Genomic DNA, 12,371 nt, shown 5'->3' on the forward strand with positions numbered 1-12,371 from the left:
CCTTGAATGAATACAATGAAATCTGTACTAATGCAGATTTTATAAAGACAGTTGTGGCAGAGAGAGTGAAGGTGAAGGATTATTATGTGACACACTTGTAAAGAAAGGGACCCAATTCACATGAAAACAAGCAATTCCTATCATAGAGACTGAATAGGCCTAACGTGAAAACAAGTAAGTTCTGCAGCAAAATTTTCAAAGAAAAACATGTTTCTTGGCTTCTTTAAACAAGGTTACCATTGAATTGTTTAAAATCAAGTAGAAAAAAATGTGTACTGATACTTTGTTGAGTAAATGGAAAAAACACTTAGCCCATATATGTTCACGCATCTGGGTGTTGGCGTTGGTTCTAGAATCACAAGAATTACAGGTTCTCTCCTAAGGAATCTCTTCATTTGTGGGGGGGTGGTGGTGGAGATTTTTAATAGCGTATTATTTTCCAATCACAGTGAGTTGGTTAATCTGACCTTCACCATATTATGCAAATAACTACTTATCAATCCCTTTCCAAACATTTAAACACAACTGATGTTAAATACCTGTCTGTTGCTTGGCTCAGAGTTACTCTGTGAACTCTACCTTTCACTTTGCTAAATACCTTTTCTCTATTATCTCCAACTATTTAGAGCGCCTCACAGCCTGTTACAATTTGTCTTATGACACTGGCAAGAGAGTAGCAGTTGAGCTTTCTTGATGGAAGTGGAAGATCAGGGGTGCTGGGTGGCTCAGTCGGTTAAGCGTCTGCCTTTGGCTCAGGTCATGATCTCAGGGTCCTGAGATCGAGTCCCACATCAGGCTCCCTGCTCAGCAGCAAGCCTGCTTCTCCTTCTGCCTGCTGCTCCCCCTGCTAGTGCTCTCTCTCTGACAGTTAAATAAATAAAATCTTTTAAAGAAAGAGGAAATGGAAGATCAGAATGCTTTGATAAACTTAAAAGGCAGTAAACATGTCTAATTTCATATTAGTTCCTATGATTTCATTTGGATCCGTGACCACACAGTCATGCTGTTCTTAATCATGTTCCCATAGGTTACATCTTTGGGTGTTCTAAAGTAAATATCATAAACATGGATCATTACATGGTTTTTCAATATTAAATTGAAGCAGAAATTCTTCCCATCAATTTGTCTAAGAGACATATTACATGCTGAAAGAAAAGCTTCATTTCTTAAAAAAGCATTTCTGCGTTTATGCTTTTGCAAAATTGAGAACACCACATCTCACAAGATCACAGCAGCCTAGAATAGGCACATTAGAAAGAATGAGGTTACGTTTAACTCACCCAAAGGTTGTTCTTTGGACAAAAGTGTTGATGTTTCAACTCACTTACGTTGGAGGGAAGCTTCTAAGTAATGTTACTTCAAAATGTTTCTGCCAATATTTTCAACAAATAATTGAGTGCAAAGGATAGAAATTTCAATATGCCGAGAAGAAAAAGGAAGTGCTGTCCACAAACAAATTGAGGGGGCGCCTGGGTGGCTCAGTTGGTTAAGCAACTGCCTTCAGCTCAGGTCATGATCCCAGAGCCCCGGGATCGAGTCCCGCATCAGACTCCCAGCTCCACGGGGAGTCTGCTTCTGCCTCTGACCTTCTCCCCTCTCATGCTCTCTCTCACTGTCTCTCTCTCAAATAAATAAATAATCTTTAAAAAAATAAAAATAGAAAATAAAAATAAAAACAAATTGAGGGAGTGGTTGATGAGCTTTGTGTTAATATTATTGATTACTTAAAAAAAAAAGCCTTTGAGTCTGGCAACCAATATACATGTGATGACAGGCACTTCTTACAAATAAAGGTATTATGTTATAGGAACTATATCTCCCGGATCATTTTAGAATTCAAAGGCCCTAGGTAGTTTTGCCTCAGGTATCTCTTCACCTAATTTGAAATTCAAATGTATGAAATTTCCAAAGCTAAATATGACAAATTAGACACGGTCTGTGAAGTTACCATTTAATGAGCTATGAACCTAGACTTTCATCTCCCCAGGAATAATTTCTTTATTACTTTTGTATTTTATTGCAATAAAGAACCATTTGACCTTCAAGTATGATAATTAAGCTTCCAAAAATGTTATAAATTCAGAGTGAAAATAGTTCTCTCTGTGTTCAGGAATAGACTTACGATCAGTATAAAAAATTCCTTAATATTTAAAGACAGCTAAATTATACACAGAACCAGCAATATTAGGAGGTATTTTTCTCTTCCCCTCCCCCCCATTTCCCATTTCAATTTGATTTGTGTCTCATAACAACTTATCATCTGTCATATTGTAAAATAAATGGAATAGGAGAAAAACTAAAATATATCTTTATAATCTGCAAATGGGGGAACAGAAAACTCTGTCAGGTAAGATTTATTCTACCATAAGCTGTCAATAATGAAATCTTAAATACTCACACTTGTGACTCCTTGTCTTGCTACGCTCATGCCCTGAACTTTTCTGGGGGAGATAACCATACATTTTTTAAAACTTTGCCTATATGAATAAAAGCTTAAAGTGAAAAATCAGAATACAAAACAATATACCATCTGAATTGTTGGTAAATAGTTTTTTAAAATTTTTTCAAATCACTGTGTAATAATTTTTTTAAAAACATCTTAAGACCTTAGAGAACTTAAGGAGATGAAGTTCATGGATGGGGCAGAGGAGAAGAAGTAGAGCTAAAAATTGACCTGTAGGCTGAACGCATATGACTTTTAACTAATAATCAGAGATAGGAAGGAATAGTATTAGGATCATCACCATCATTATATAATTAATAACAATTACTACACTACTAATACCACTACTACTAAGAAGAAGAAATCTTGTTGCTAATGTGAGAAGAGCTTTGCCAGAGGTCTGCCAACATCTGTTCTCCTTTTCTTTGTTTTAAATGAACTGTGGCCCTCAGCTAGAGGTATCTACCACACTGTCCCCTGCAGCGTCCTGTGACAAAGGAATTAAGCTCTGATCATAAGGAGGAGCAGAATTGACCTGGGTCACATTCAGGGATGGGTGATGCCCTCTAAAGGAATGGCCATGCTTCCCTGGCCCTTTACCCTTCCTTCTAGGACATGGTAAGTGCTGGAGCAGCCAGCTTGGGCCCCCGATATGGAATCACAAAACCACTCCACCAGCCCCGGCTCACCTGCCTCCAGACTGATTTATGATGGAGAAATGTACGTCTAACCATTTAAGCCCGCGGTTGAACGCACTTTGCCATAGAAGCTCTATACACTAAGTGAAGAGTTAACTTCCTATGGGTTGGGGAAGGGGTCCATTTGGGGGAAAGGTAATCCCTCTATATCTCACAATCCTAGAAGCTGGAGTGGAAATGAGGGCTGCTCAGATTGTGAATTTGTATGGCTAGAGAATGTGTCTTGTGTGTCTCTGCATCCTCTGACTAGCACGTCGGGCACGCGGCTGCTCCAAAGATGTGAGTTTATTGGGTAATGATAACACCAACAAGAGAGTAATTATTGGGCACTATTAATACCAGCAAGACATTGTTGTTAGGAAATTTTAATGTTCTCTGTTCCCTCCTGTCTTGGTCACATAAATCTCTGTTATCATCTTCATGTTACCTCACTTCTCACTTTCCTTTATACATCAAAGGATACACCGCAAAATTCACCTTGTTCTAAAATAGATATAAGGCAGTTTACCAAAAAGCACTCCTCCCACCGAAAAAACCCCAAACACCCAAAAGCAAAAATCACAAGAAAACAAAACCTAAAAGTCCAATCAAACAAGTTAATAAAGGGGAAAACACAAAGACGATGACAAATGAGGGTCAGAATAAAACTAAGTCCAGGTGAGATGAGCAAAGTGCATGTTCTGAAGTCTGAAGTTTGGTCCTGCTATAAAGTTATAGAGGCTATAAAGTTACAGAAATTGAAGGGTTCATAAAGTGAAAATTAAACACATTGCTCAGTAGTAGGGGAAGTGCTTCCCCAGATTTGGGGAAAAGTCAAGTTCAGTTTAGAATATATTGAGTTTAAGGTACCTAAATGGACCTAAATGGCATCCAAATACAAATATCCTAGTACTGGGGCGCCTGGGTGGCTCAGTGGGTTAAGCCTCTGCCTTCCGCTCAGGTCATGATCTCAGGGTTCTGGGATCGAGTCCCACATCGGGCTCTCTGCTCCGCAGGGAGCCTGCTTCCTCCTCTCTCTCTCTGCCTGCCTCTCTGCCTACTTGTGATCTCTGTCAGTCAAATAAATAAACAAAATCTTTTAAAAAAAATATCCTAGTACTATGTAACCTAGAAACTAATGACAGTTAACATTCAGTGAGTATTCTGTGATAACCACCATCCTATGCACATCACTTTTGCATTTAACCTTCACAACTTGACCATGTTCCTTTGGGCACAGAATATTATGCCAGCCTCTTGGGAATAGTACGGGACACAGCACAGTATGTATTAATTAATATTAGTGAATTCCAACTCTTAAAAACCTGATTATGAAAACCCATATTAACTATTACACTAAACAACTGAACCTTTGAATGTAAAATTACGGTTGGATTAATAGGTTGCATGAAATAGTATCTTGCAATCCAAAATAAAATTGTAAATTATGGTGTGTTCAGCCCAGCTTTGCTCCCCTCTAGGCTTTTTGTCCTTCAGAATAGGGGGAAATCCAGCAGATTATATAGCAACTTGAGTAGAAAGTGTACTTCTCTCGATCCAAAAGAACTCAATGTCAAATTCTTCTTGGGCATAAATCCTGGTGTTTTGACTTTGGACTAGATAAAGCTGTCAAGTGGCAATGTATATAACCCCGAGAACTGAAAAGAAGGACGTTTAAATCTAGGTTCAATCATCTTGGGATAAACAGCACCAGTTCAAAGCACCATTCTTTAGGAAATTAAAAAAGTGGTCAGATGCACCTAGGGCCAATAGCAAGAAATTTTACTGTGGCCCCATGAGTCAGCTCTTTGATGTTGCTTTAAATCTTATCTGTCCTCAGGATTGCTTAGGAAAACTTTTTGCCTGCCCCATCCCCAAGGAGGACTTCAGTTCCTCCCCTATTGGTAGTTTGTGAGACCCTGAAGCAAGAGTAAGGTTTCCTGGATGGTTTTACCAAAGTCTCCTAATTCAGCTCTCTTCGTTTGTCAATTACAAAGGCAGGATGTCAGGAAAAGGCGACTGTAACTGCAGAACGGAAATGTAAACTCTAGAATAGCCATGGGGAAAATAAGCCTTTGAAAAGCAAAAACTTAAACACTGGGCAAATTCAAATGGAACGCATCATTATTTTTCACTTTAACTATTAAAGTAAATACAGTTGAACCCAATTCTATTAGTTGATTCTGACTTGTGTAGTATGATTAATAAAAAAAATTGCATTTTAGGGTATTGGAAAAACATTTAGTAATATAAGTTACCAAATAAGCAAGAATAGGCAAGGGAAGATTTTGGTAGATCTGATTAAAAAAAACTCATACCATGTTTGGTTATAAAAGGTATTCTTTTTTTCCAGCTTTATTGAGGTATATCTGACAAATAAAAATTGTATCTATTTAAGGTATACAATTCAATGTTGTGATATATGTATAGACTGTGAAATAATCACCACTATCAAACTAATTACCATATCCATCACATATTCTTAATGTGCTGAAAAATATCTAGGTAATTTAAATCCCTCTTTCACTTTATGGACTCATTTACTGAACTTTTTATCTCCCTCCATCCCACAGCTCAAATAAACGTTCATCAGTCCTCATAAGAAAGAATTTAAAAATTTCAGTTCCCAAATGAAGTAAATTCTCTGTCCACCGTCGGGGTCCGGCAGCCCTTAGAACGTATAGCCCCTCTGTCTACCCCTCTGTTCAGAGTGATGAACAGCAGAGCAACTGCTGAGCATGGCAGAAAGCAGCCAAGGTTTTTGTCTCCAACTATACGCCTGATCCCTTCCCCTGACATAAAACATTTGCCTTTGGTTATAACCACTTCCATCAACCCAACAACAGAGAGTTCCAGCACGGTTTATAAATGGCATGCATCCTTTGGGGGCACTACAGGGCATGACTGCCGTCCGCCCTTAAGCCTGCCATCTGGCCTTGCTAAATAATCAACGTGTGTGTTTGAACGGGGTATGCCAAGAAGCTCACAGGCCAGTGAATATACATGATTCCCCCCGCCCCACCAACACCCAGCCCCCACTGGGACGTGTGCACACTGTGGGACCAGCAGGCATGTTGAAAACACCCACATCAGCTTCACAGTCACCACCTCTGTCTTACAAGGGCTTCGGAAAGTGTGTATTCTCTCCTAGGTGTTCAGGGAAAGGTGGCAATGGCAATGATTCTTATTTACTGAAGCTGGGGTTCCACAGGGTTTTAAATGTCTACTTGTTAAATGTTAAGAATCTACTTTGTATAATGAAACCGACATTGGGGGGTGAGCCCTGAGGTTTGGATTCTAGTCCAGCCATAGATGAATAGTGTTTATTTAGTCAAGCTAACTTGCTTGGCTTTGTTGCTAATCTACAAGGAGGAACTGACAGGTGCAGGGTCAGAGCATAAATTCAAATATGCCCTCATCTCCAGTTGATACATTAACAAACCACACTCATGTCAACATTTTCTGTTTATTATTATTTTTTAAAATTTTTATTTATTTCAGATGGAGAGAGGGTGAGCATAAGCAGGGGAGAGGGGAAGAGGGAGAAGCAGACTCCCCAGGGAGCAGAAAGCTTGACACAGGGCTTAATCCCAAGACCCTGAGATCCTGACCTGAGCAGAAGGCAGACACGTAACCCACTGAGCTCCCTAGGCATCTGTCATCTCAACATTTTCGACAGGACTCCTGATAGGTGATTCTGAGGGATATGACCTCGGTCTGCAGCTCTTTCTGTATTGCTCAATAGTAATTCCTGTAAAAGACTGACCGTCCCTAATTTCTTTCTGGTTTTCAGTCTATTCTGAAGTTGCCTATTACTCTCATCACCTCTAACAGTAGTTCACAAAACACTACTATGTTTGTCTTTAAAATCACTTAGTGGCAGGGCAACTGGGTGGCTCAGTCGGTTAAATGGCTGACTCTTAGTTTCAGCTCAGGTCATGATCTCAGGGTCCTGGGAGTGATCCCTACTTCAGACTCCCCGATCAGTGGGGAGTCTGCTTAAGATTCTCTCTCTCTCCCTCTGCTTACCCTCCCCCCACTCTTTCTCTCTCTCTAGAATAAATAAATAAATCTTAAAAAAAATAAGATAATATCACTTAGCGGCATTTCAGACAATCCCCCAGAGAGTTGTGTGGCTAGCTCTCTTACCTGGTCTTCGCTCTACTGTCACCTTCTGGGTGAAAACCACCTGACTTGGTTTCTACCTTAAAATTGTAATCTGCCTCTTCTCTTTCCACCCAACTGTGTCATCTTATCCTGCCCCATTTTTAGTTTTAGTTTTTTCCTATAGCATTTACCACCTCCTAACATGCATCATGTCTGATGATGTATTATGTCTCATATTTATTCTTTCTTTCCTCTCCACTGCAATATAGGCTCCAGGAGAGCAGGCACCTTTGTTCACATCACTGATGTGTCCCAAGATCTAGCCTGATACAGTGCAGGGCCCACGGAAGGCATTCCACAATCCCTGTTGAGTACTGAATGTTCAATGAATTCAGTTCTTTATTGTCTACTGCTGGTGAATGAACCTAAGCATTTTCCACTTTCAAAACAACCTAGCACCTCCCCACCCCCACCCAGACTGAAATGAGAACTCTCTGGTTCCTCAGAAGCACTGCGACCCATCAGCAGAGCTCAGCTAGAGATGTGTTTGTAATTATTCAGGAGTTCATGATTCAAGGTGAAAACCTGAAACCTCTGAACTTGGAGTATGTTCCAAGAACACTGAAGGGACCCATCAGTGTTTGGATGAAAATCTGTGAATAATTTTCTGATTTCTAAAAATGGGGATGTATACATTTTTCAAACTGAGGTCAGTGTAAAGGACATTCCTTAGGGACACTCTTTCTGTTACAGCCACACTGACTCATGGTGTTCTATGGCTTAAGGTCAGGGTTTTAAAGGAGATTTTTCAGGAAGGGCAGTGATTTTTCAACTGCAAAACGTTTAAGGTGATCATTCAGCAAACATGTCTGCTTTTATGCCAAGCATTGTTGGGTGTTCAGAAAGACAAAAAATCAAGTCATGGTTTCTGCTCTCTGAAGCTTTAATGGGAGGGCATGCACAGTTAAATAAATAATTATGACATCACCAAGACCAATCATGTTAAGAGCATCAGGCAAGTCCTCACAAAGGAAGAGGCATGGGAGTTGTGGTTTAGAATTTTCCTGCAGTTCTCAGAAGTCCAATAGAATCATCCCTCCTCCTTGTTAAGTATAACTCTATATTTGTTATTTGGGGGAAGGGGAGAGAAACTTTTGCTATTTCCTTATAACCCAAATAATATAAGTTCACTATAAAAAAATTTTATAAAATACAGTTAAGTTTCAAGAAAAAAAATTAAACATCCACAATCTGACTACACTGATCTATTTGCTCAGACTTTTGATTTCACACTGACTGACCTTGAATAAAAGTTTGCTCCAGCAAGATCCCTCCCGCTTTATCATTAACTGAGCTTGTACTCTGTGTCCAGACTCTGAAAATAAGGTTACCCAGAGCTTGGGTCCATTCCAAAGTCCTGACAAAGCCTGAATCCAGAAGTAAATGACTGTGCACTAGCACTCTCTCCTGGGCCTCAAGAAAGGAAAAGCAGCTCCTGGCATCCAGGAGCTGGTCTGGTGCTCACAGCTGGGTCTTGCTGTTCTCCCAATGAACAGAAATGATTTCACAGGGCGCCTGGGTGGCTCAGTTGGTGAAGCGTCTGCCTCCTGCTCGAGTCATGATCCCAAGGTCCTGGGAGTAAGTCCCTTGTTGGGCTCCCTGCTCAGTGGGGAGCCTGCTTCTCCCCCTCCCTCTATGTGCTGCTCCCCTTGCTTGTGCTATGTCAAAATCTTAAAAAAAAAAAAAAAAAAAGAAATGATTTCACAGAACATCAACTGCAGACCAAAGCCACTCTGGGATCGTGATCGGTCAAGACTGACACAGGGCCACTTTGTAATTATACCCGAACACAGACCTACTCAGAACACTGTCCAACTCACAGTCCACCAAGCATCCCCTTCTCCTGGCGAACAGTGGTGACTGTACTGTCTTTTCACCAATTACAGCTTACCCTCACTCCAGTCTGCCTTCCCTACAGATAGGATTTATGGAGATCCCTAACCAGAATTCCTGGTTAGAGCATCCAATATAGAGCAAAGCCCCACTTCCACAAACCCTAGCAAAAGTCATGAGATAGAGGCCCTAATCTCATTCCTTGGTAACATCCTTTTATTGAGATGCCTCATGGTTGCATGGCATGCCTTCTCCATCCTGGAACTAGCACTAACCCTAAACTGTCAATTCCAGGAGTGTTCCTAGTGGTCTTTGGCTACAAGGCACTGGATGGTCATAGATATGTTCTGGTTCTACCAGGGGGTGTGGGAGGGAAAGAGAGAGTGCTCACCCTTCCCTTGAGTCTGCTTTCCCCTCCACTTGCCCTATCTCTCACCTTCCCATTAACTCTCGATTTTTTTCAAAGCCTCTACTTTAAACACTGCTTCACATTTACTTCTCAATTCACAGTAATCTTTCTTCCCTTGCCTGTATGTCTCCAAAGCCTGGGCAAGAACTTCCCAGACTTCAAGGCAGCTTCAGGTGGTCCAGCCTCTCCTGAAACCATCGCTAATGGTTTATAGTCAAATTGCCGATGACCTTCTAACTGCAAAATCTTAAAGGCTTTTCTCAGACTTCAACTTCTCTGTTATTTCAGAAGCCTTTGTCCCTGTTGAACACCTCTACCACGTTGAGATGTCTTCCTTGAGTCTCCAGGTCTCCCACGCTGGTCCCTTCTCCAGAATTCCTTTTTCTTCCTGCTCCTGTGCTATCACCAGCCTTCCACACTGGGGCCCTTCCTCCCTTCTTCTGAGGAGCTCCTTGGATGAGCACATTCCATCCTAAAAACCAGCATGCTGGCTGTTCTCAGATCAGCCTCTCGTCCCAGCAGGTTTCTTGGGAGAGTCCTGCAGGGTGGAAAGCAACTTCCTCCGGGACAACGTGTTGAAGTTCAGTCCTTTATTTTCTCTTCCAAACACCTCTAATGTTTCTTCATTTCTTCTCTCAGTCCCTGGCATCACTGGCCACTGAATCACCCAAGCCAGAAACCACAGAATCACTCTGGAGCCTCTTGTGCCCTTATTCCCTACAATGATCACATCTTCTCCGAAGTCCCTCTATCATATCCCCTTCTTTCTAGTCTCCAAGACCCCAATTTTTTAGAAAAGATCTTATTTATTTGACAGAGAGAGAGAGAGAGAGAACACAAGCAGGGGGAGCAGCAGATGGAGAGGGAGAAGCAGGATCCCCACTGAGCAGGGAGCCCAATGCGGCACTCCATCTCAGGACCCTGGGATCATGACCTGAGCCAAAGGCAGATGCTTAACTGTTTCATTTAGCTTAAAATTTAGCTCTCACCTGGGTGACACAGCAGCCTACTACTGTGTTTAGCTTTCTCCAACTCCTATCTCTGCAACCCATCCCATGCCCCATCCCCAGCTTTCTTACAAAGACACAGACTGCTCATGTCACCCTCCTATTTCCAACTTGCCCACAGAACAAGGTTTAAACATCTGAGCAAATAGAGGGCCCTTTACAACCTGTTCCACTCACCTTCCCAGCTTAGCTGTAATGACCTGCTGGGTACCTTCTTCTTTCCCGTATCTATCAGACCAGTTTGATTCAACTGTTCATTCATTCATTCAGTAAACATTTACTGGGTGCATAGAGCCATTGTGTGAGGCTTTAGCAATTCGGTAATAAAAAAGCACAGTCCCTGCCCACAAGGAGCCTGTATCTGATGGCAGATGAGGTACCTGTGATCACGTTCTTATTAGAACATGCATTAAATAGTTGTCAAGTTAAATGAGTGCATGCTGAAGTAAGTGTTCATTGGAAAGGCGGTGTCACGTGAGGGTCAATATCATGGGCTACTAGCCCCAGCTCTGCCAATTTCCAGCTGTGTGACCTTAAGCAAGTTATCCTCACTGTGTCTTTGTTTCATCATCTTTAAAGTGGAGGTCAGAGTAGTTCCTTCCTTAGAAGGTTGCTGTAAACACGAAATGAAGCCATGTGTGTAGAATGAATGGGGAGAGTAGAGTCTGGCATTTAACAGTGCTGACAGTGTTTTCATTTGTATTATTATTGTGCCTTGAGAGGTATGTCCAAGGGTTATGTAACCATGTATGAGACTCCAGGATCAGCTTCAGGAGGAGCCTGAGGGAGATCAGAGATGTTTTTTGTCAGGAGGAGGCAATCCCCAAGCAGGGTCTGAAAGGCTGAGTGATCCAGACAAGCCACATAAAGTTGGTCCAGCCCAAGAAGACGGGAGGCATAGTGTGTGTAAATACTATGAGGGTGATGGAGTGAGGTGCATTCTGGGAATTTTAAGGTAGAACCAATAGGATGACAAGAAATGAGGCAGGGAGGGGCACCTGAGTGGTTCAGTCGGTTAAGTATCTGACTCTCGGTTTCCGTTCAGTCATGATCTCATGGTCATGGGTTTGAGCCCTGTGTCGGGCTCTGTACTCTGTAAGGGCCTGTCCAGCCAGAGCGGCCCCACCCGGTTGAATGGCCATTTTGTTGTTTATGCAGTAAAACTTAAATTGACCCTGACCCACGCCCCCAGGGGAACTTACTTAAAAGCAAGTCGGGGGAAACCAGTCCCAGGTAACAAAGCCCAAATACAAGGGTGGGTCAGGTCAAGTCGAGATAACAGCCTGAATTCAGGGATGAGTCGGGTCAGGTGGAGACATCCAATCAGTAAAGCGAGCATACTGTCTCCCTAGCTACCAAGGAATGTGGGCCCTGCTACTTGGGCGCCAATTCTGACCAAGGTGATAGGCTAGTTCAAATATCTTCTAGGGTAAATTGTAATTCAATTGGTCACTTATGTATGACCTAGCATGACTGTGCAGTTTTCTCTGTGTGTTACAATTTCATTGGCCACCTGTGTGTGGCCAGGCCCAACCACATGGCCTTTGATCTATAAAAGTTAGTCTGTGAGGCAGGGAGGGGTTGCCCTCTCTGTAAGGGGCGGCCCCGACCGGTCTGTTTGATTCTTGATGCTTGGCGTGAAATAAAGCTTTGCTTGACCTTCACTTTGTATCAGTCGTGCTCCTTTAATCACGGACCCATTATTGGGGGACCCAGCATTGGGGGACCCAACACACTCAGCATGGAGTCTGTTCAGATTCTCTCTCTCACTCCCTCTCTCTCTCCCTCTCCCTCCCTCTCAAATAAATACATAAAATCTTAAAAAAAAAAAGTAA

General features: G+C 42.0%; 1 protein-coding gene across 2 annotated transcripts in view; it reads right to left on the minus strand.

The window, feature by feature from the left end:
* The window catches only part of RELN (reelin), a 499,373-nt gene that overhangs the window by 278,541 nt on the left and 208,461 nt on the right, over positions 1 to 12,371 (minus strand). The window lies entirely within an intron of this gene.

Source organism: Lontra canadensis, unplaced genomic scaffold (genome assembly GCF_010015895.1).
Source record: "Lontra canadensis isolate GAN:19392208 unplaced genomic scaffold, GSC_riverotter_1.0 scaffold48, whole genome shotgun sequence".
Classification (NCBI taxonomy): Eukaryota; Metazoa; Chordata; class Mammalia; order Carnivora; family Mustelidae; genus Lontra; species Lontra canadensis.